Consider the following 24,500-nt stretch of genomic DNA (forward strand, 5'->3'; position numbering starts at 1 on the left):
CAAAATTTACCACAGGCTTAAATGGATAAAACTCAGCTAGATAGAAACTAGCACAGAAAATGCCAAAAGAAGCAAGAGGTGGGCCAGTGAGACGAGGAAGGAGGGCAACCTGGCAGGAGACAGTCCGGTACCTTTGCAAGAGAGCTGCGGCTTGGGTGATACCATGGAAATGCATAGAAAAGCTCTCCTCTTGCTGGAGTGCAGGTATAGCTGAACTTATCAATATTGCGCCTGTGTTCGATCTGATTTTTTTTTTTTCCCCATTCTGCACCCAGCCTCCAGCTAGCCACAGCAGCCAGCAGATGCCAGTCCCTGCCATGTGATGGGGCACAACCTTTTTGTAACCCTGGTCTGCATCAGGTGACTAGGGCTAAGCAATACAGATCAAGTCTCGGACCAGCTGTCCTCTGAGTCAGCCCTTGATTACAATATTGACATTAACATTTTAATCACATGCACGCTGCTGCAGATTTTAATGACCAACCTGCTATCCTTTTCCTTTTTGAGGATCAGAGACCAGACCCTCACTTGCAGCTTGAGTGAGTGCAGCATCAGGACCGCGGCTGCCATCGCAGGCAACGTGGCATTGCTCTCGCTGCCAGCCTGCCCCTGGACGTTAACCTCGCTGGCACCGGGACACCTCACTGCAACGGGGACTTTGCTCTCAATTACTCTATTCCTGTGTCAGGGGCAGGACTGGAAGTTATGAAAAGAGGAGAAAAGGCGGTGCTTTTGTATTCTCTGAAGCCTGAGGCGATGTGAAAATCTACCCAGTCCTTATCTAACCATCCTTTTTGGATTCCCAGGGACTTTAATCAGAGCAGAGTAATCCCAAGATGTTTCCTTCACCCTGTGGAGCTGGAAGCGGGGCTGCTCCTACACTCCTTGTGCCGGCAGAGCAAGGTGAAGAAACTTCAGTGTGAATGAGAATCAGGCCCCAAATCTGTTGGTGTTCCTCTCACCCCAAACCTGCTCAGCGATCTGTTGCAAACACTGCAAGCTCAACCTGTGAGGTGCTGCGCTGTTAAAGACTGTCATCTCCAAGGTGGAAGGACAACCAAAAGGTCAGAATAAATAAACTGAGTACAAAATTGCTTAAGGCAATAAAAAGAGACCACAGGCTTTCATTGCAGTTCTGGCACGCACCAGAACATACCTCAAGATGTTAAATAAGCTGGTTTTGTGTCGCGGGGCTTAGCTGTTTTCTGTTGTTTCTCCCGCTGCTGCCCCAATACTCTGCTAAAACAATCAGGCCTTAACTGCTTGGTATCCCTTTCACAAACATGGGCTGCCTTCATCATGGTCATTTGCACTGAAAATACATAATCACTGTCAGAGTACAAAGAATCATTACGAATAATTAGTTACTTCCAATATGGCAAGTCAGTCTCATAAATCTTGAATATTTGGCTTTGGTTTTGGAAAGAGATTCCTTAATGGCTACACTTGTGAGACTCTGTTAATTGATATAAAATTGTATTCAAAATTAAATTTGTTTTAACAGATCTAAATCACCCCAATAAATCAGCCTCAGCCTGTCTGCTTTAAGGGTTCAAGTAAGCTTTTTTTTTTTTTTTTGCCTTTGGGAGACAGTATGTGCTTGCAATCAATGAGGGAGGGCTGGATCTGACCCTCCCCTCGTTTACTAACAGCTTCCATGTGCTGCCATCGGGGTGACTGTGCTGGGCTGAGAAGGCATAAAGGAGGGGGTAGAGGCCAGTGGGGGCATCCGGGGGGGGGGGCTCAGCCTTCCCCAGTTGGGGGCTCAGCTGTGGTGCAGCCACTGTGTAAGAAAGGAATCGCCTCTCTGTTCCGAGTGCACAAAGGAGAGGGGAGGGAATTTTAGTAAGGAGGAGGAGTAGTTCAAGTCTATCTGTAATAGCCAGATATTGATGCTTCATGCTTTTACAGGTAGCAGTAGTGGGAATGGTAGTTTTTATGATGCTCTTTTTTCTTCAGAGAAACCATCTTTTTCATCTGATATCGTGGGTGAGAAAAGGTAATGGTTAATAACAACAGCTTAAATTTACTTGACTGTATATACTCTATTTAGCTTCTGAAACTGTTCTAGGCCAGTGTGGTTTTATATTTATCATTATTTTAAACCAGGGAATGGAAATACAGTGACAAACCCCCAGTATTCCTCTCCCATAACTTCTTCAGGAGACTGCCTTCCTTACCTATGCAGTGGTGAGCGCAAATGCTTCCTGCGATCCTGTGTGGTAAAAAACTGTTGGAAGAATTCCTCATTTGCATCCTGTCTGCTCTTACTGTTATCTTAAATCTCTCTCTAACTTTTTTTCTCCTCTAGAGATTCTTTCTTGCCTACTTCATCTCAGTAAAACTTTCCCCACCCTTCTCCTACCTAAGTCGTTGCCTGTATTTTTTTTTTTTGCCTGTCTGATCTCCCTCAGGTTCTAGCTGTCGAACTTGTTCCACGTGGGCAGGCTCTGGCTCCTGCCTGCAGCCTTGGGAAGTTTGGTGCTCTCTGCCCGGGGATTTGCATGCGCGTGGGTCAGAGCGCAGCAGGCTGTGAGCTCTGCTGGGTACCGGCTGCCTCTTGCTTCGTGGCTGTAAAGCCTGAAAACTGCCTTCTCTCTTGTCAGGCCCTGCAGCAGCACGATCAGTAGCTAATATTTTGTCTTGCTTGACTAGGGACGCCTAAATCCTGTTGGGCTCAGTGATGTAGTCAATGATTCTTTTACTTGCTAGTCTATAGCCGCCGCCTTCAGTGCTCAACGTGTTGTGTGGTGCTGCAGTATTTAGGGGTGAATAAAAGTGAAAATCTTCTCAATCAGCTTTATTGGGTGCAATCATTGCAACTGTTGGAAATTTTCCTTGGGTAGAAGTTGCTTCTGTTCCCAAGTGTGTTGATGGTTGTGCTCCTTTTACTCTTAAATCTGTAAAAGTAATAAGTTTCATTTTAATCTCTCAGTGTATGTTATCAATCAGCCAATAGTTGAAAGAAAAAAAACTCTTAAAAGAACCCAAAACCCTGAACAAACAAAACCCCCACACATCCACTTTGGGAAACCTGAAAGTTAAAACTGTAAATATGTTTTTCTGTCCTAAGCCTGGAAGCCGGGGGGAAAGCTAGTTAAAAACTAACTCAGGGAAGATCTATCTGGCAATCTACAGCTTCCAGAGCTCTCGTAATAAAGGCTAGGGGGGGTGTGAAAATGTAACTTAACATGTGGTCAGCTACTTATGATAAACAGGTGCTAAAACGTGTCTGCAGTATTTCCTCCATTAATATTTTGTCTCTTTAAAGTAACCATCAGGAAGATGCATCATCTTAATTACAGTATCTGGGAGCGAGGAGTTTACTAGTATCTATGTAACTAGTCTGCAGTGGGGAGTCTAGCTCTCTGTGTGCCAGCAGCAGGCGAAACACAAATGGAGACCGGCAAAATCACAATGATACATAATTTATACTGGGTCAAGTTACCCGTCGTGTGGAAAGTAGGTGAGCTGGACAAGTGTTAAACAGGGCTTCACCCTCACTGTTGTTGATGGCGATAATGGGGAATTTATTCCCAGGATGGACAAGGCTTTAACAAATTACTGCACAGTTGCATGTCCTGAGGTCTTTGGGTGTCAGACCAAATGCATAAGACAAATACGAAGTGGATTCAAAGATATTTAGGAGAATATAATAGTTTAAATATTGGCTTGGCTGCCTGGAATCATTTTGCAAAGAGAAAGGCAGGACTGGAAGCTAAATAAAAGGAAAACGGGAAGGATTGAAATGGATCACTTGCTGTTAGAGTGAGTGTGTAATAAGGACTGAATTATTCTTAACACAGAGGACTATTTTTTTGCATGCGCCTCATACTATTGCTAATCTTTTTGTTGTTGTTCATCTGATTCACTAATTTAATTTCACTTCTGCAAAGGAAGCAAGGAGCCTCAATTTATGAGGGGACTGTGCGGGCCTTTGGAAGGAGGTGTATTGGATTTCAGAAAGCGTTTTACAAGAAGGAAGCATGCCACAATCTTGTGCTATAGGACTTCCTTTGGAGGCATATATTTCTCCCCCATAAGTCTTTTGAACAGTTTTATACCACACATGTTTCAAGAGAATTAAATCAATAACAATCTGTACCTTTCTAACCTGAAATGCAAGCTCTGCACGGCGGGAGATCAAGCTATGCAATTAACTGTTGTCCTTTCAAAGGAATTCTGACAGATATTTATAGTTTACTGTATTCCATTTTCCTGCCATTGGAATATAACAGTACAACTGAATGCGGCTGACTGGAACTATGAAATAATTATAGCAATAACTATTTCCTTCTCTACTGGGGAAATCTTGTAAAGTGCTGAATGTGGGAACTGCTGATGTTCTTACCTCTCAGAATTCGCTCCTTACCTTTCGTTTATCATGCATCCCTAGGTAAGTCACTTGAGAGAGATTTTTTTTTGTTTTCCAGTACCTACAGCTTTTTCTAATGTCATGTTCCAAATCTCACATTCAACTTGAAGTTGAATGAATCAGCGCTGTACAAATAAATACACTTTAAAAAGCTTTCTAAATTTGGGCACGGTCAGTGTATGAAGTAAAAAGACTTCTCTGTAGTAAAGCAAGTCATATCTTTGTGTGGGAGTTTGGAACAGTCTATTAAGAAGAAACTATGCAATATTACCAGAAGTGAATAGATTGGCATTTGACTGCTAGGCACTCTGCAAATTTCAATATAAAGGCACTTATTTTATACCCTGAGCTGTCACTGTAACTTATGTGCTCATGCTGGTGACTTAGTAGCATAATGACAGGCCATTGTTACTAAGCTAATTAATTTTAAGCAATCTTTCCTAACAGTATGCTTGAGAATGACATTCATTTGCTGCAAACTTATGAGACATTGATGCATCAGGAAAATAGTAACGCCGAATCTTTGAGCCACGTCTCTTGCTAGCTCAGCGCGAGTCTCTTATCAGAGGGTATTTGCTCTGTTGGGCTCTTTAGATGCCTCTTTTACCAATAGTAATATCCTCAGGTACTTTGCTTTGCGGCTGTAAACCAGCAGAGGTACGCCATAGGTTCCAACCACCCCTTAGTTTTGCCACTTGACCATTTCTCATCAGGTGGGCTGAAGGTCTGCAGATGGCTTACCAGGGCCTGACAAGCAGCAAACTAGGATCAGATATAGATGTTGCTTGACTGAGGTGCTTTGGAGAGCAGTGTGGTAGGGGTTGTGGTGTGTTTTGGTTTTGTTTTAAAAAAAAAATAATTCAGTAAGGTGAAGTAAAAGTGGAAATGTCTCTTCAAATCAAAGAAAGTATCAGAATTATTTTCCTAACATGTTCTCCAAGGGCTAGAAAAGAAGAAGTGTCCAGATGCCCTCCACCTTTACCCACATGGCATAAAGTTAAACCCTTCCTCCAACAAGAAAAGAATGAGAACAGGGAAGAGAAACTATTCTCACTTTATTCTCACAGGTGGCATGGACTTCTTGTGGCCGTTGAGTAATATTGTATTGTGCAGCCACCTCAGAAGGTGATGGTACTGAGTCATTCCTAGGTAACAGTTTCGGTTTGGAGTCCCCCCAACTTGTATTAAGACTGGGTGGACAAGCAGTGGTACCATAACAGGAGGAAAAATCCAACCACCAGCATCTCCCAAGTTTACATTTCCTGGGAGTGTAGTCAGAAATGTCAAGTCCACTAGGAGGAAAGAAGTTAAGGAAATGGAGGACGTCTTCTAAATTAACCAGATCTGGAAACTCCCCATCACTATTTTTTTTTTTTTCCCATACAAGGCTCTCACCCAGAATACAGTGCTCTGACTGCTAGACCCACTGCTGTGGTAAAACACCAGTCTGACACCCAACTGGTGTGTCTCAGCTTCTGGAATTTTACTTCCGTGCATAAAAAGATGATTTGGGCTTTCTGCACAGTGAGCTGGTGTGTGGGTGAGGATCAATACTACAGCTGAGAACTCTCCTCCTGAGAGGTCTGCAACAAACAGTACATTATTTATGTGCTCTTCTCACGTTTCCCTCTGCGTTATGTAAATACTAATCAAGGTGAAATTGGACTCAGCCATGTCTAATTTTGACTTCAGTTTATTTTGGCAATATCCAAGCAGAACTCAGTTGCTAAATGGTCTTCTAGAGGAGCCCTGAGGTTTCCTAAGACTTTGCATGGGTTTAAGGCAGAGTCCCTGCGCAAGGCTCATAACTGACCGTTGGAATCCCAAGATCTGGAGCTCTGTTGTTCCCAAGCCTTGCACTCTCCTTTGCTTACAGCAGGAATGGGAAAATATCAAGTCCTATCTAGCCATTGCCCTTTGACAGCACCTGATATTACTCATTCAGATAAGTGGCAGTGTGTTTTATTCCTTTTAATTGACATTTTGTTAGCTTTGCAGCCTCTCCCCGTATCCTTGAGGTTTTTCTGTGTTTGCGACTCTTCCAGTGTGTGTTTATTCCAGTTCATCTGGGAGCAGGGGATTTCTTTGGGAGCACTTCGTAGTTTCCGATTTGTTTTGTGGTTCCAGGAGTCTATTTTCGGTTGTTTGTATTACTTACTTATAAGATCATTATATTTTTTCACCTGATTGTAGATCTGGAAAAAAAAAAGTGCTTTACTGCCAGCTTTGCTAACCAAAGTCTCTTGTTCATATGTGGTAAAAGCTAGTGCACGGCAAGGCTTCCTTAACATGCATGGGTGTGCCTGCCAAGCGGGGCGGCTATTAGTTCTGTGCGTGATGATGGCTTCTGTGATGAGCATGACTTTCTCTATTGGGAAATGAACTGTGAACACCTACTCATTTTTCATAGGCCAAATTACAGTGATCTTTTCAGCTCTCTGAATTGCCTACACCTCAAAACGAAAGTCCCTAGGACCCTTTAGAGAGATGCTAATGAAATAGCTGGGGCTGAGCAGCTATTCTGTAAGCAGGAACCACCTCTATGAATTTAGCCGTGTGCTTTCTGCCTGGTAGACTTCTGATGCACTTCAAGTACTTTTTCACTTTTTTTTTTACACTTGGGATTGAAGTAGCTTTTTGGGTGCTTGTTGCTCAAGCTTTCTTAGCTGTGATTAAACCAAAGGAAGAGGATTTGAAGTCAGTGAAGCTTTACTTAGGGTTCTGTGTCGCACCGAAAAGCTCAAAGACAACAACTAAGAGAAAACAAATTAAAGACAGCATTACTACTTTTCTGGGGGGAAGGGAAAAGCATTACTAGTAGCATTGCTGCTAAAAAAATAATACAAACTCAGACCTTGGAAACAAAGGGGTCTGACTCTCAAAGAATTATTCCTAGTGTTGGACTTCAGATGCTTCCACACTTGCATCCTTGGATGATCATTATATCTTGTTTGTGCTTTCTAACTTAAGAGTTCTCTGGTGGTACTTATCGGCTCAAAGACTTATGCCTGAGATTTTTTTTCTTTCCTCCTCCTGTAGTTCTGGGGTTGTTCCTGACTTGGTCTAGCAGAAAAAGGGTGCTTAGTGGAGCTTTTGACTCTCAAAATAGCCGAACAAGGCCGGTAATAAACTTGTAATGGAGCAGTGCCCAACAGATGGAGAGGATGGGGCCCTTGATGAAATGGGAACTGTGGAATCTGTCTTGTCAAGCAACTGTCACAGCTGTCTTCCTCCTCTAGGATGACCATGGAGAATTCATGCCAGTGCATGAACTTTTCCTGGTGAATCAGGTATGTGTCTGCATATGGAGATGATGACTTCAGTTTATCTCTGATTTTCCTAATGTTACATCATGGCATGTGTGTGTACACAGCTGTCTTCTGTTGTCCTCAGGAAAAAAAAAATATCCCTTTTTCCTCAATGAAGAGCTCTTTATGTTCTGAGATTTGGACGCTGTGGCCAAAACAATGAAAGGGTTTCTGTAAAGCCAAGCTTTCCAATGCAGTAGGGCAGAAAGAATACTATCAGACAGTCCATTTGAGCTTCAGCGCTATGCAGGTACTTAGAAGTGTAATCCATCAGTACTCTGATCTACAAGTCTGGCTGAAATCTTGCAGCCGTCAGCATGACATTACTCCCAGTCACATCAAGTGTGTTGAATAGCTAATAGATGTTTTGAAAGGACAAGTGGAATTAGCTTCCCAAAATTCACCTCAAGAATATAGGATCTGTCTACAGCTTGGATGTTAAGGTGTGATTTCAGTCCACTTTGATAAATCACTTACACCTGGGGTTTTTGTTTCCTTTTTTTTTCCCCCTGAAGCTGCCATTTTAACTTGCATTTAGCTAGCCGTTAAACAGTATTGTGTTCTTCTATAGCAAACCAAGTGAGCTGGCAGGTGACTAAGATCAGAAGAAAAACTAGTTATGTTTTTTTTTCTTGGTGGATGTGGCTTTCAGTTCAGAGCAAAGGCTGGTGTTTAAAAGTGTGCAATGAGAATGCTATAGGATGAGCGTAGGTCTCACGTCAACTCTGATTACTTTGAACTATATGTATAAGCAAAGTTAAACTGCCACGTGGTCAGAAAAACGAACTTAACCATGCAGTCATCCTGAGCTGTAGGGAGGGGCACGTAATGACCTGGATCGCTTGTCAGAGAGTGCAAAGGATGGTTATAACAGGTTTCCTCAAAGTAGAAAAAAATACAGTCAGCATCTGCTGGGTGCCGAATTCTTCATTGAGACAAAGTTGCTCAGCTTTATCTGAAGAAGCTGTCCCTGAAAAACAAATGGGGGGGGAAAAAAGTGCTGATGAAAAGGGTGATCCTCCAATAAGCTGAAGGAATAAGGAAAAGCACATTGCCAGAGGGGGTACATGTAGAGATTTAGCTGTACTGTCGCTGGCTGGGTTTGCTGCTGTGTTATGTATGGTGCTCATGGGCCCAGATTTGGGTTTCAAGTGCTGCGCAGCTTGTGCCCCAAAGTGTGAGCATCCATTATGTACTTGCCTTAGTTGTCTTTTTTTTTTTCCCCTCATTTGGATTATCTCTTCAGTAGGGAGCTGCTTTAGAGGACAGTAGGACTGAGTGCTGGAACTCGTTTGTAAGCACTTGCTTTATGCTTTGCGAGAACAGCTGGATGGAAGGTATAAATTACTATAAATTGCCAGTCTATGCAAAAAAGGTGTTTGCATAAATTATTGAAGAGCCCACTTGAACTTGTTGAGCAGGGCTCCCACCAGCATTAAGAGGTCACTTAACCCTCTGTGCGGCCCTGCTGCGGAGTCCAGTCATGCATTGCAAAATTAAATGAGTTCCACCATTTTTCTTCGGAGCGTTGCCCAGAACTGATGCGAAGTGACATCTGACAACACAGGCAAAGCAGTGACAATGCTCTGAGACACTAATAATAGCTGTAGAGCTAGAGCAGTTTTCCTCTATCCTTATTTTTTATTAGAACCTCCCCTCTTTGGTGAGGACATGTTGTCATCCCTGGCACGGTTTATCCTTGGAAACCACCTTTGCTGAGCTGTTTAATCGCAAGGCTGGCTCCACAGTGGAGTCAATGTGCTAGGAACGCTCCCACCGTCATCTCTTTAAAGAGCAGCTGATACCTCATTGAGAACTTTGAAAACACCACATTCTTCTTGGATGATCCTTGCCAGAAGTTGGGAGGAGTCAGGGGTGCTGACGAGGGGTGGGGGGAGGCTAAATCGTCTCTGGAGCAGCGTGGCAGCAACCCCCCTGAGAAAGACAGGCTGCAAACGCTGTGCAGACTCTTCTCTTTCTCTTCCCCCCTCCATTTCCTTTGTTACTAAGGAGATTTACATTGAAACAAGCTCTGCAGGAATCCTCAGGTTCCTAGCAAGGGGATCTTAATATTTCTACTCCTTTATAATTAGGAAAGGAGAGGAGATATTAGAAAAGGTTCCCGTGAGGCATTCTTGGGGCTAAATTACAGTAAAAAGGGAAAAATGATGAGTAGCCCTCTAAACCTCAATTGTGTGGTTGTGGTCAATTTGATGGGAACGCAGAGGTAATCCCAGGGTCAGCAGCAATGATGTGATTTACTTCACTAGGACAGAGGTGTATTGGTCCTTGTTGTTTTGTTTTGGTTTTTTTTTTTTATTTTTGCCTTGAGTTCTCCTGCTGTAGTTGTTTGTTCCTTGCACCATTGCCTGTTTCTGTAGGATATCGCCCTACTGTACTGAAGTCAGCTGCCAGCATACAAAGAGCAAATGAGGCTCCAGGATGCCCGGATTTGTTTGGATAGTCAGGTATTTTTAACCATTGCTCCATGGATAGGGAAAAGAAGGAGCAGTGATTTTTTTTGAGTGCTGGATTTACAGGATGGAATAGGTGCCTAAGGAGGAACTTGAAGAATTTAGGTACCTAAATCCTAAAGGATAATCCTCACTGCTCCTGCCTACCTCTGTAAGCGGCTGAGTATCACCACCAAGAGGGTTCCTTAGGTACTTAAAGCTCTTCCCTGTATGTCTAGAATTATCCAAGTCTTGTTGATGCTGAACTGTTCAAATCTGATCTCTTTCCTAAGCCCTGTCAAGATTAACAAACCAGGCTTTCTCCTGCCTGCCTCCTGAGAGGCCCTGCTGGTAGCACAGGCAGAGCATGCCTACAGCATGCCTCTGCACCAGCAAAATACAGAGACAGCTGCTATTTACATTCCAGAGCAGAGGAAGAGTCAGGGATATCCTGCTGCTATAAAATAGCACTGAATATTAAATGATAAGAGAGGAGCTGTTGCACGAGCAAGGGGTTTTCGACCAGTCTCTCCTGTGTTCCTCCACCGCAGCGATCTCAGCACCCTTTTTGTATTCCCTATCGTTTTTCCTTTTCAGTACCCTCAGCTCTCCCATCTTCCCTACATCCCTGATGCCACTTCCCTCTACCACCTTTATGCATCTCCCTGCCATGTTCCTGGCTTCTTCCCATGCCCCTTAGGTTTAGCCACGTCATAGCTTCTCCTTTATCCTGTGTCCTCTGTTCGGCTACTGCTGGGAGGGAAGCGGCTCGTGGTGTGGGTTGGTGGGAGCAGTATGTATGCCGAGCGGCTGGGTACCATGCGTGTGTCAGCTGGAGAAGTTCTGCAAGAGAGTGGGTGGCGAGCAATTTTTCAGTACTGTCTGCCGGAGTCCGCGTGGCAGTGTAAGAGCTTGAGATTCTTTACAATGGAGCAGTCTAAAGTAATTTTGATGCAAGGCATAAATGGTTAAAATTTAGTGAATATGTTGGACAACTTGGAAAATGCTCTGGGAATGGAACTGTTGGAGATCATTTGGTGTGGAGGTGAATGGAAAGAAAGTACAGAGAAGGGAGAAACTGGTAAAAAGAGCAGTTGAAATCTTAGAACAACAGTTCCCTCCTATTTCAACCCCTATCTCTTCTGCTAGTGTCTTAATACCTATTCAGCAAGCTAACAACATCAGGTCCTCTTTCACCTTGGCAGCACTACTGGTGATAGTATTATACAGCTCTATGGTTGCCGATTCTTTTTTCCAACTGTAACGCACCAACATTTTTTTTTCCTGGTGTTTATTATGCAGGTTCTTTTGACCTTTAGAAATAAAGCACTTGTGGAAACCAGCCTTTCCATTTATATCTCTCCTGAATTCCCAGGGCATTGCTATGATATAGACTGGTTTGGGGGTTTTTTGCTTCCAATATATTATCTTCTTGTAGAATTAGCCCTCAGGAAATCAGCATCTGGTACCAATTATTGTTTAGCTGAGGTGGCTGAATCTCCTGCCTTACAGCAGTTGAAGGTCTAGAATTCCTTTGCCCTGGAGTGCATGGACACCATCAGGAAAGGCAGAAGCTTTTTGTGAGACGAGGGACATTGGCATGATTCCCAGCACCTGTTGATAGCACAAAAGTGTGTGTTACAGGCTGGGCTGCACAATCCCATGGTAAAGAAACACTATAAGGCTATTAAACACCCACTTTAAGTTGCACCTTTGATCAAATTCCTACCCAAAGGCAGCATTGCTGGGTAGCTCTTGTGCATGCTTTGCAAATTACATCCCCAGATGTATGAGCACTCTGGAGACCAGAGGGGAAGGAATGTCATGCACACAATAGAGCTGGAAAAACCTTCTGTCTTAATGGTGTCCCATCAATTCTTATCTGATAATCTCTCCTTTTGAAGGTATGTGGAAAGCCAAAAATAAGAACAAAGCAAAGCATAGGCATAGGCTTGCCCTGACCTGTCTTCTAGACGGTATCTCTCTGGAGCTCTGCTTGCTTGCTGTACTTGTCTTGCTGTGACCTCTCTCGCATCTTGCTATCAAGCTCACTTGCTGGTGTGAGAAGTTCCCCCCTCCCTTCCTCCTCTCCCTCTTTTGAGCCTCTCCTGTTTGTAACAGCCTCCTCATGCTTGTCTGCCTTATCCACTTTGTCTTATATTTTCAGCAGAGATTAGACATATCTTTTCTTCTGAGTCTCGAAGTTCTGAATTCCTCTATCTTCCTGCCACTGCTTATCTTGCTGCTGTATTTTTACTCTAATACACTCCAGGATATGGTTGTCACAGGGGACATTTGAACAAAGTAAGAGTAGTGTAACAACCTTCCAAAATTCTCAGGAAAAGTGCTTTGTCAAAAGAAGAAAGTTCAAGGCATAAAAATATGTATCTATGGGTTTTTTTAGTTATTGAATAGTGACAACATATGATACAGAATGATTTTGGGAGTGTGCTAACTGCACTCAACCCCTGTCTAAGATAAACACGGCTGCTTTCATGGCAAAATCCATTCTACTCTGATCTGTCATGTGTATCACTTCTAGTTTGAGGCCTCTGTGGGCCTGGGAAGCTTGCAGTAGCTAATTACAAGTAGTCTGGAAGGTAAAGGATTACTATTAGCACAGTCTCTCTAATGGCACAGATGAGCTATCGAAGCAGGAGGAGGAAGCGTGACTTGTAGCCGGTAGTAGACCGGGGAAATGAACCTTGGCTTCCCCAGTCCCAGCCAGCAGCGAAGGCTGGGACTCTCTCCTCTCTCCTGTGCTTCACCCCAAACAGGGCTCGGAAGGTGTGAGAACAACCTGGTGTTACCTGCTGAATAGATTCTTATCTGACTGCTCCAAAACCACTACCAGGGGATCTCTTGAACCCTTTGAGCTTAATGGAAAGGCTCTGAAGAACTACGGTTTTCAGAACCAAAAGAAGAGAAGTGCCAGATCTTCTTGTCCTTCGCTGGGGAGGCTGGAGTCAAGTTGTCTTACAGGCTCCTCGAAAGCTTTACCCTAAAAGCCTTTGGCTGATAGCCTCATGGCTTAGGAAGCTCTTACCAAACGCAGACACAGGTACTTTCCATTTGAAACTTTCTGCTTGGTCCTTAAGATGCTTTGCCTTAAATGAGGAGCTGTCAGGCGTTGCCAGGATAGTACCTAACAGTTTCCTTTCTTGCTGCTGCCCACTTGGGAATGTAAGTTGCCGTACTGTGAACAGGGAGCTGGTTCTCTGTGGTTATTTCTTTCTCTTTGGTTTGCTTAGTTATACTTGCCCTGAAGACAGCTTTAAGATACATTAGCTTTTTGAATGATGCCCTTGCAGTCTCTGAAGTTCATGATCACCTTGCAGTGCCCATAGCTGTTTTTAGGAGGCCCTGTTGGTTTTCTAGGGATTGGAATATCAGGAGTGTGCAATACACTGTCTCCACTGGAAGTTGTTTACAAGACTGTCTTACTATCTCCCCTTTGACTCTCGTGCTCTTGTGGGTTCATCTCTTGCCCTGTTTTTAGGTGACATACAGGTAAAATTGCCACCTTTGTGGAAGGAAAACATTTAAAAATGCTAAACTTGATAACTAGAGAGTTGCAACAAGCTTGTGGCCTCTGTGGTGGCTGGGCACCTAAAAAGCGCTTCCCTTCCAGGGGGGAGGAGGACGCCCAGCGCCTGCTCCAAAACTGGCAGTTCCTATTGAAGCAAAAGGCAAACTTCTACCTGATGTTAACCCTGTAGAGCCAGTGAGATGATTCGTCAAATAAATTACAGTATTTTTTCAAACTGTTTTTATCTTAGGCACTTAAGTAAGTTAACTCTTGTTGCTTTGCTAAAGGGGGAAAAATCGGTTGAAAAGGCACATGATTTCTGCTTCTTCTGAAATCTTTGTATTGTTATGCTGAATAGCTGCAAAATAAGAGATGCCACCAACTGAAGTGTAAACTGAGGAAAATGGAGGGAGCTTTCAGTGCAGCCAAATCTAAGTGGTTTGAGGGAAGACTGGATGGAACTCAGAGGTGAGAACACAAGGCACTGTTGGGTCTTGCACAAGCCCTGTGGTCAGCAAAAGTCCTAACTTTAAGATGTCCAGTTGCTCTTAATTTTCAATATAAATAACATAGTGTGTGTGGTTCAGACACCAAAATTGTCAGGCAAAGAGGATGGGGGGTGGAAATAAACCCTGTAGAACAGGATTAGGCAGGATTAAAGTCTGAAATGATCATACAGCACTGGGTAGTGGATACTGCCACAGCTAACTCAATATAACTCAGTGGGACACTTGACATTGCACATTTTCAAGCAGCAAGTCATAAATCTGTATTCATGTGAAATCTTCTGCAGTCAGCCTGATAGGAACAGAAACACGACACAGCTTCGGGTGCCAGTTTAGGGGAATAAAGCACAGGTTGCTGCCTTGCAGGGACAGATCTCTGCTAGGGAAAATGGAAAGCAACTTGAATGATGTATGTAATTATGCTTGTTTGCAGGGCTATGTAATTTCTACAAACCCACTGAGAATCCTTAAAACCTGAGATTAAAACCAGCTATAGATATAGTTTTAACACCAGTTGTCTATCTATAATTATATATACATCTGTAGCAGTTAGTATAATAGTTGCCAGTTTGACAGTCCAAAGCACACAAATGCTTGTTTACCTTTTATAAATTAAACCACATACTTAAGTACTTTTCTGGACAGGGAAGTACTTAAGTATTTTGCTTAAATGTTGGGCTGAGTCAGGTTGACATGAATTCGAGTTCTTCTCGTCTCACTGTTAATATGGAATTACTTACCTTAGAGCTAACCTGGGCTTTGAAGACCAGTGTCAAGAAGGTGGTACAGAGAAGATGTGTTCTTGCATCAACGTTGTGTGTCATTAACGCTACGTACGTGGTGCATGTGCTGCTGCCAATGGCGCTTTGGCAGTGCGGGACCGGGATGCGGGATCTGTGTGGCAGGGCTGGTTGCACTCTGCAGCTCTACTTAACCAAGTGTTCTCCAGGCTCGGGATCAAATAGATCTTTGAACTATTGCAGACTGCAATTCCACCAGCCCCCAACCATGAGGTAACCGTTTGCTAGGTCCAATATGAGTCATAGACGGGGAGGAGGATATTTCTGGTTTCCCATCAAAAAAAAAAAAAAAATGGCGAAGCTCATAATCATGAGCAAAAGGTCTCTGTGCTGTAATGGGAACCAGCTGGTGTGGTAGGCCATTTCGGACTAAAATCTGTCTTTGTTCAAAATGCGGCCCCACCATTATCACGGTTGGAAACAATCCTTGGTGCTGACATGGTAATGACAGCTTCATGTTTTAGACACATCTAATGGCACTAAGTCCTGATCTTAGCCGGCATTTATCAAGATAAGTAAGCCAGTCAGGCAAGAGCATGGTGGGCTGACTGTATTCCTTTAGATAACGACATGCGTATTTCCTCTCTTGGAAGAATAATGAACATAATATGACTGTCAAAATATTTCCCTCTGGAGAGACTCCAAAATAACTGGCACTTACATGAGCTCAGTGCCATCAGCGATGTGAGCTTCCTCACAGACCTGGAAGAAAGGGAGCTATGGCCAAGAGAGATGTGAGGGTTTCTCCTGAAGACAAGCCAGAGCCTGGGGGAATCATTTTCCCACAATTCCCCATAGTTCTCACTTGCAATTGCACCACTCCTGGGAATACTTCCACTGGCATGGTGACTAAATGAGATGGTATGGTGTCTTCTTTAGGTCTTTTGAAGCTGATGGACAAGGTCCTGGTGATTTTGGCGAGGCTGGTTCTCATGTAGCATTGTCCTGTGCTTGCTTTAGCTGAAATTTTCACAAGAATTCCCCAAACCAGCAGAGAATCAGGCCCTGCAAGTTCAACTTTACAGCCCTTGGATTTTCCTCTTAACCCGACTGGAAAATAGCTCTGCTAATGACTTGTCTGCAAAATAAAATGCATGCACAGATTCATGCAGAGCTTAATGTGCTCGTCTAGCGTACCCCCTCCTCGGCTATTTGCCTTTGAGAATGCTGGGAAATGCATCTAACCAGCAAAGAGCCTGCTTCTAGAAGCTGTTGTTGTTTTAGGGAGGATCCATTAAAAAGGCATAGCTGGGAATTTGAAAGGCATTATTTGGAGTGCTAGTGTGCTTCTGTCAAACCAAAAGAGGAACGTGGTGGAGGTGGTTGGAGTTAACCAGTGCTGCTTTGGGCTCAGAGGGAGCTAATGGCCCGTGCACACAGGATACACTTCTCTGCCGGAAAAGTGTGCTGTAACGGTAGAGTAAGCTCCTGCAATGCTGCAGCACAGGTCAGAGCTGGAAAGGGTACATAAAGGGCTCTCCCGGTAGAACAGGTCAGGTCATGCCGCTGATTAAATGCATCCTGCAGAGGTGTCATAACACTCTCCTCTCTGGGCAGCTGGGAAGTGTGAGAGTAGAGTTTTGCAAGACTGGACTAAGGTGAGTTTATTCCCTTTTCATTCTTTCAAGTGTAGATTTGTCCCTGTCAAGTTAAGCCGTGATGAACTTCTTTTACTGTAGGCAGAGGGCTGACACTTGTGCCGATGAAGTGACTCTTGTATTTTTGCTGTCCTCTGTCCCACGCTATTCACTGCAGATTTTGTGGATTTTCTGTATGGGCAGCCAAGGCAACAATTTCTTGCAGCTGGGGGAGAGGGTCTGTCAAGTTTTTAGCTGCAAGATACCTCTTTTTATGGAGTGTTTCTCTGAGTCTCAGGGTGTGGGGAAAGCTGGAGGTGGCCAGGAGTGCAGCGTCTCTGATAGAGGATCCACTGTGCATCCAGCTCTGCCATGGACAAAAGGATGCCTTCTGCAGGGCTTCACGGTGGAGTCAAGTAGGAAAGGTCTTTTAGTCTTCATGGTACTATGGGGTAATATTAGAATCCAAACTATCCCTGTGCTCTTTGAAAGCCAGGGTAAGATGCTGGCATAGGAATTGCTCTTTGTCAAATGTCCCTGGGTGTTTGGATGGCAGCATTGTTTCAGGAGGTCTTGAATTGCTCTCAGTTGTGCAGCAGTCCTTTATGGTGTGTGTGGGGGGAGTTAGACACAGCTATGCTTGAGTGTAGCCTCCAAAATACCCACAGCTCCTCAAACAATTCTCGCAGTTCCTCAAACATGAATCCCAACTGAAGGTTAGCATCTACTCCTAGCACCACAGTCTTAAACAGTACGTGGATCTGCAAATGCCTACTGTAGCACCAGTGGAAGAGGGTTATTTTAACCTTGCAAGCCATTAAAAATTCAGGGGTTGATACCAGAGGGGAATGGTTGGTACTGTTGATTCTGAGCATTTAATAACATAACCTGAAATATGTATCTCAGGGAGCAGATGACAAACCCTTGCACACAAGGGAGGAGAGCAACACAAAGGCTTGTATTTTTTGTATTTTCAGTCTATGTACCTGCAGAAGGCATGGAGAAGAGACAGCAGGGTATGGTGGCCAGGGAAGTGTTGGAGAGCAGGGACCACAGCTGGGTAAGGTGTCCTGGTGCCTGAGGAGGAGGCAGAAATTGGAACTTGCACTGAAAGCACAGTATGTTGTTCTTGCTTGCTGCCTTGAGAGGGGAAGCTGCGGGGACAGGGGAGTCCTCCCGCCTGCCCCACGCTCGGCCAGGGCTCCTCGCCTGCTCCCCCACTGCAGGTGGGGAACAACAGCAGGAGAGAGGTATTTCTTCATACCTGAGGAGCGATGAATGGTTTCACAGACAAGGCAAACAGGCAGTTAAGAGTGGGTGGAAACAAAACCCACTACATTTTTCTTTGTTTGTCTTTTAACAATTGATATTTACAATGAAGTCCAGCCCCTCCCTTCAAACAAATGTTTCTACATGACATGGTTTTACCAAGAAAGGATAGTAAAACATCAGTGGTAAAATAATATTTATAGAGCTATGTATTTGTGAAAGTGACTGTGATTTTCCAGGTAAATAGTTGCTGGCTTATTCAAAATACTCTGTCTGTCAAAATCCTTGTGTCATGTGGAATATTTCCCACACAGTTTCATAGAGAGCTTCTTTTTAACTGCTGGTGGTAAACCTGTAATGCTGTGTTAGGTTTTTAATAGCTTGCAAAGGTCCCTGATTGATTTTTCACACATTTATTTCCACAGCAATAAGGTTTTACATACTGAGATGTGGGAAGGAAAGGGGGGAAAAAAAAAAGTAATCACAGGATGCTGAATGTGTTTCAAAACCTGTGCCTAAATGTCTGTCCCTAAAAGGCTCTCAACCTGGGGGTGATTAAACTAATTACATTAGCAGTACTTGAGAAGAGCTGGAAAGTTTGCACTTTCTCAAGTAAGGGATCACTTCTTTTCCTCAAAGATGAAGTCATATGCACCAAAAAAACCCTGAAAATCCCCTGCTAAGCTGCATGCTACTGCTGCAATATGGATGTTTCTCCTGGTGGTGTTAAACAGCAGCAGGAGCTGTGTGTCCTGGTGTGGGCGGTGGGACTGCGGTGGCCGGGACCCTGCTGAGCATGGTGTCTATGTCACAAGGCAGTGCTGTCTTGCGTTTGCACGAGTTTGGCCATGCCTTACTTTTTCATCAGCTCAAACACTGTTTGCTGTAGCACTCCCTCTCTTGTCACCTCATGTTATTTCTGTGCACTAGCAGAGTAGTGCAGAGGTAATGGGGATAATGGGATGTGTGGGAGAAAGGCTCTGGGAATGTGGGTTTCCATCCCAGTGCTCCTGTGGTGCAGCCTTGGTTGACTCCAGCGGTGAAGAACAGCATGTTCTTGGCTGTCCACTGAGGCTGGAAACCCTCCTGGCTGCCTTCATGTCCCCTGCTTGGCTGCCGGCCTCCAGGTGCTGTATCATGCAACAGAGCAGAAAAGACACCTGATGTGACACAAGTGACGATTATGACCCAGAACCTGCCTGAGGAATTGTCCTTACAACTTACACTTCAAATGTCTGCAAAGCCTTGATGAAGCTCAAGGGGCTGTAGGCAGTTTTGCCCTTTCCATAGCAAACGTCATTATTGGGGATATTTCCTTCCATATCTAATAGTAGCTTGTCTAAAGACTGGAGTCCAGCCCAGCTCTTTCAGAGCTTCTGAGTAAACAAACAAGCATGCATCCTACTTAAAAAAAAAAAAAAAAAAAAGACTGGCAATTAAAAAAGACATCTTACATTGTACAAACAGGAAGGATTGTAAAACACACTTTGCAGGGAGTCAGTGGAAAATGCATTCAGTCTAGTTTATAATCACAGCACAATGAAATACCCTGAACATAAATAGCAAGAAATCAATTTTCTTTAGAAAAAAGTAAAATAAAGAACATTAAATGATCATTTGACTAGATAACTGCAGTTTACTCGGTGGTATAACTGTCAGCTTGCCTGTGCACAATAATGGAATTAATGCAGAGGGGGTATGGTTTAGATGTCTCCTTCTTTACAGTGACAATAACTCCCTTGTTTTCTCTAGTGAGTAGATGTTTATATTCTAATTTTGTCTCTGCAGGCTACACAGAGCCTTAAACTTGCAAAAGGGATTTGTGAGCAGCTTGCTTGTCAAGAACAAATACTAGTCAAAAGAAACGCGTGACTTACTGACCTTGAGTTCACTGAACCTTCATCTTGATGCTTCCGCACAACTAAGGAATCTGCTTCTCTGAAAATTAAAGTTCCCAGATTAGAATAGAAGCTTCGACAAAGGACCTGTATGGCTTTACAAATACACATCGATTAGAGGTCTTTAAAAGAGCTTTGTTAGAACAATGGGATTATGAAAAGCAAATCTTTGAGAGGTAAGAAACCAACTGTGGTTGAAGTTGATGAAAATCAGACTTTTGAAAATATGGAATTTCTTATTTGCATTTTGGCTAAAAATCTTAACTCTTTGTCCTCGGCTGTTACGTTATTCATTTGGAGATACAGTGACAGTATCAGACTGCCCTAGTCATCTTGTCAAGGTGATATTATGCTGTGGAAAGAGATGATGGCTTTCACAAAGACCTTGGTTTCAGTGTGTGTGCCCAGTATTTGTTTTGTGGTATCTGATTCAGATTGGTATCTTGCATCTTCCAAATGTTTGTAAGTTTCTAAGGCAGCTTACAGGAATGTTTCAAATTGATATTCTTTTACTACCTGCATTTAATAACTGTATAACTGTGGCATCTTTTGTCCCCTGAATAAACATCTCTCCGAAAATCAGCCTGAAGGTTTCCATGCGGTGTTAGAGCTAAATGAGCCTTTAATAGTTTTAACTTGGTTCTCAAACACCTTGAAGCTTCAGACCTGCACTCCTTCCAAAGCACAAATATGCGAGTTAAAGCTAAAGTGAATCTTATGACAGATTAATATTTCCTATGGAGATATGTGCAAAGGAAATGCATTCTTCCACTCAGAACGGTGCCTTTGTGCACATACGTGACTGCGATGTGGACGTTAAGTGTTAAGTACTTCTATTACGTGTATACATGTCCACAAAATGAGATAGAATTTTATTTAAAAGTATATACATAATAAAATTGCATATGCTTTTCATATGCTCAGGAAACATCTTCTGTGGGGATGGTAAATTTTTTTAACCAATTTACTACAGTGGTTCCAAGGTTATAACTCCTATATATTTTACCTGTTTAATTACAAAGATATTTGTATGATGAGAAAACTTGGAAAACTGAGAAAACTTGTTTTGCTTACCCCATAATCTGCAGAGTTTGCTTTGATGATAGTATGTCATAATTCCTCCTGGGTGCCAGTCAAAACAAAGACTTTGCCCTGTACACAAGCAGTTCTTGTTTGGATGGTTTTGGTATTTTGAAATGTGGAATAAAATCCAAGACAGATCATTTCCCTTCCTGTAGTTGAATAAGGATAAGGCTGAAAGTGTGAAGTAACAGAGGATTTGATCCTCTTAACACAGTGTCACTGTGATGCTGTGCTGGATCATGGATAGTTTAAAAGCAAAAGTGGTGGTGGAAATACACTTCAAAACCTTTCAAACTGTCAACTTTTGCTGAAAAAGTGTTCTGTAGATGATGTCAGCAAAGGAACTTGATGGAAAATATTTTACTGTTTTGGAGCTTCCAGAGTTAAAGTACATTTTAGGTGCTGTAAACAAATTTCATATTTGTTTTTTTACTTCCTTATGCTGTTTACTTGAATTAATAGGGTGTTATTTTTTTTCCAGCTACAAGGTGTTTGTTTTAATGGTTCTGCTGAATTACGTTATTCTACAGTTGTTATACTCTTGGTGCACTCACTGATATTTTTCTGGCTAGAAGAAAACTTAAATTAGTCTTTTGAAGCTTAGATGGGTGGCTGAAGCAGAGTATTCCATGAAATCATATATCACCAAAAAATGTCAGTCAATATTGTGAAATACCGTACCATTTACACAACTTGTTCATAGCTCGGGTTCACTGAAGGAGCTGACTTGTCTGTCTTTTTATTCCTCCTTGAGCTGGAGATTATGCTTATGTTTAAAGACAAGCTCAAGGCTTCTGAATTGGGATATCAATTAAAGTGTGGGGGGGAAAAATGTGTGGAGCTGCAAACTTGGAGACCAGCCTTTTTCTGCTTATCTGTGTAACCAAACTGCTGCGGCCCTGGGCCAGCGCACTGGCTCCAGCTGTGACGGGGGCATTAGAGAAGAGGAAGCAGATCAGGGTCTTTACACAACAGTCCTTCTCTGTTGTCTTATTGCAGCTTTCCTCAGCCAGAAGTTGAAGGTCATATGTCATACCTTGAAAGCCAGTTACTTCATTTGTCCTTTCTTCTCTGTAAAATGGGAACATCTTTTCACTTTCTGAATTGGTTTGAGATCTGTGGGTGGGAAGGCAGCATAGTTATCGTGAGTAGCTATCCTTTTAGTGAATCTATTTTAGCCAGTATTTACTGAATCAAAACCACCCCACCTCCTGCTTGTTCTTGAATTCAAAAATTGCTGAGAATTTAATTTTTTAGGCTATGCGGCATTTTACAGCTATCTATCTAGTAATCTGAACTAAGATTATCTACTGTTTGAAGTAGAAGACAAGAAGAAGCGTAGTGAATAGCCTCAGAGAAGACACACAATGAAATTTCCAGCAATGTTCCTGAAGTGACTTGCAGGACCGCTTGCTATCAAACCACTAGTTGTCATGCATTAAGGAAGGGACTACACCTGCCGTGGAAGGGGCAAACAGGGGAGAGCATCAGCACACACGGTGCTTTCCTGGTGACCATTCAACACTGTTGTACCCAGAGCTGTGCAGGTTGCTTTGTAATGCAGATTACTCTAGCTGGAGGTTGAAAGTATATCGAAAGCAATGCAAGGGCAAGCTTATTTAATAATGCAAGTGGAGGGCAAATCCCAGGAGCTCTTAAAAATACCAGCACAGAAGAAGCTTTTCTGTTGGCCGTCTTCCTTTGGGACCGTTTTCAGTCCCAGATTATTTTTTTTTCAAGGGCTGTAGATTGCATTTCAGGCAGACAACAGCTCTATTTTAAAGACAGCGCAGTATCCAGCGGAATGATGGTGGGCACACAGGGAAACCAGCTGCAGCTCGGGCTGCCCGTGGTACCCAGGTGCTGCGAAGGCAGCCTGGCTGTTCAGTTTGCAACCAGGGAGGGGTGAAAAAAGGTCAAGAAGAATCTCGCTGTTCCCAGTGTCTGTCAGTAAGTAATCATGCAGATAAAAATCACACCACTCCCTCCGCTCAACAAAAAATTTCTTTCTCTATCTATATATCCATATAACATTACAATACAAGCCTCAGGGCATCTCTTGTCCTTATCTAAACAAAAGTCTTCTCTGAAAACCTTAGTCATGCAAGTTATGGCATGAAATCACCCTTTCAGCAGAAAAATGGTAATTTTGCATCTGGAGTCAAAGGAGGACTGGCTTGGTGTACAAAGCTATTATGTTTCCCAGATCCAATCACCCTGAGTAATTTGGGAGCAACTCGCAGCCCTGTCTATAAGGGGTTTTTTTCAGTACAGGTATAAATCCTACTGAAGCTGTACCTGTTTTTTTTACTTGGGCCCTGCTGGAACATAAGTTCTATGTAGTGGTATCCACCTTCTTTGTGGAAGGTGTAAGAAAAATGTCAAACAAAAGAAATTAAATGGGAAAGACGTGCAAATAAATGTAATCCTGCAACATGGGATCATCGTACTGTGAGTTAAAGTGAGGAGCAGAGAAGGGGTGTTCTGGAGAAAAGCAGGAGTTTTGCGTGAGGCAACATGCTGTTGGTGCAGTTTTTTGTGAAAGCACTTCTACTTGTTGTGCTGGGTAAATTAAAAGTGGAAAAAAAACCTGTTGCATGTGATTATCAGTTGCCACCTTTTTGTTTTCCAGATTTGGTGCGGAGGAACAGACCCATCTTCCCTCCATGGTGTGTTCAGTGACTCTCCTGCTCCTTGGTCCCAGTTGTCTGTGGGCCAACACACAGCATAGTTTTGCAAACCAGGAGGAGGAGGGAGCTGTGTGCCCTGTTTGGGCAGTGCCTGCTCATCTGCAGGTGGGCTGGGAGGATGCGGGTCAGGAAGCAGATACAGCGCTCTCCTGGGAAACAACTCTGTGTGGGAGAATCCTTTCCCAGAACGAGACACCTCCGTGGGTTCCTCAGTTTGTGTAGCATTAACTCGCACCGTTCACATTGAAAAGGATGTTAAAACAGTCCTTAAAAATAACTACATATAATGATCCATTTATCTGTCTTCATGCTTTAAAAATGGTTTATTTGTCCTTATTAGTTCAGGCACAATGCGGCACTGAGCTGAGTCTTCCTTTAAATAACCCAGCTCTCAGCTGGTTGCATTGTTCACCCCAATCTCTGTGAGTGGCAGTTTAAAGGCTCGGTTTTCCCTTCCTGATATGCTTTAAATATGAAGCCTCTCTGCCTTGCGCCGAGCGGGGCGGTGGGATGCCAGGCAGAGGCGGCCGGGCTGGGTCCCAGGGGTGGCTGTCCTGCGAGCAGCCTGCTGCGGGAAGGGGGTGTGCCCAGGGATCCATCCCCGGGGAGAAGAAGACGAAGGAAACCCTTCTGGCTGGCTGGAAAAGAGAAGGCAGACAGTGTGTGACCTATGGTGTATCCGTTGTTGTCTGTAATGGATTTTTCCACTTTTTTCTTTTCCTGATACTTCTGCAGTGTGCATTACTCCATGGAAGAGATCCTATAGTATCGGCTCCCTCCCTGCTCCAGACAGATGGTAAGCGCTAAGCTTTGATTTCTTTCCTTAATTGTAGTGTCTCAGTGCAAAACTTCAAGAAGATCTTTAAAATTCTGCTGATTATTTAAAAACTGCATTCTCTGCTTGCAATATTATTTCTTGACATTACTTCTGCCTTGCTTTTTTTCCTCCTTGCAGAGGTGAAAAAGCAAGCTTTTGTAGTATTCCTCTGCTTTGGATTTTAAACAATATTAT

The 24,500-nt window shown here is 43.3% G+C and overlaps 1 long non-coding RNA gene across 1 annotated transcript; it reads left to right on the top strand.

Annotated features, from left to right (window-relative positions):
• The first annotated feature begins 1,222 nt into the window (after positions 1-1,222).
• LOC141750873 (uncharacterized) lies at positions 1,223-23,565 on the top strand. Its single transcript, XR_012589812.1, has 3 exons — positions 1,223-1,999; positions 19,606-19,891; positions 23,431-23,565. It is a non-coding gene; the product is annotated as an uncharacterized LOC141750873 (long non-coding RNA).
• Positions 23,566-24,500: the final 935 nt, after the last annotated feature.

This window comes from Larus michahellis, chromosome 13 (genome assembly GCF_964199755.1).
Source record: "Larus michahellis chromosome 13, bLarMic1.1, whole genome shotgun sequence".
Taxonomy (NCBI): domain Eukaryota; kingdom Metazoa; phylum Chordata; class Aves; order Charadriiformes; family Laridae; genus Larus; species Larus michahellis.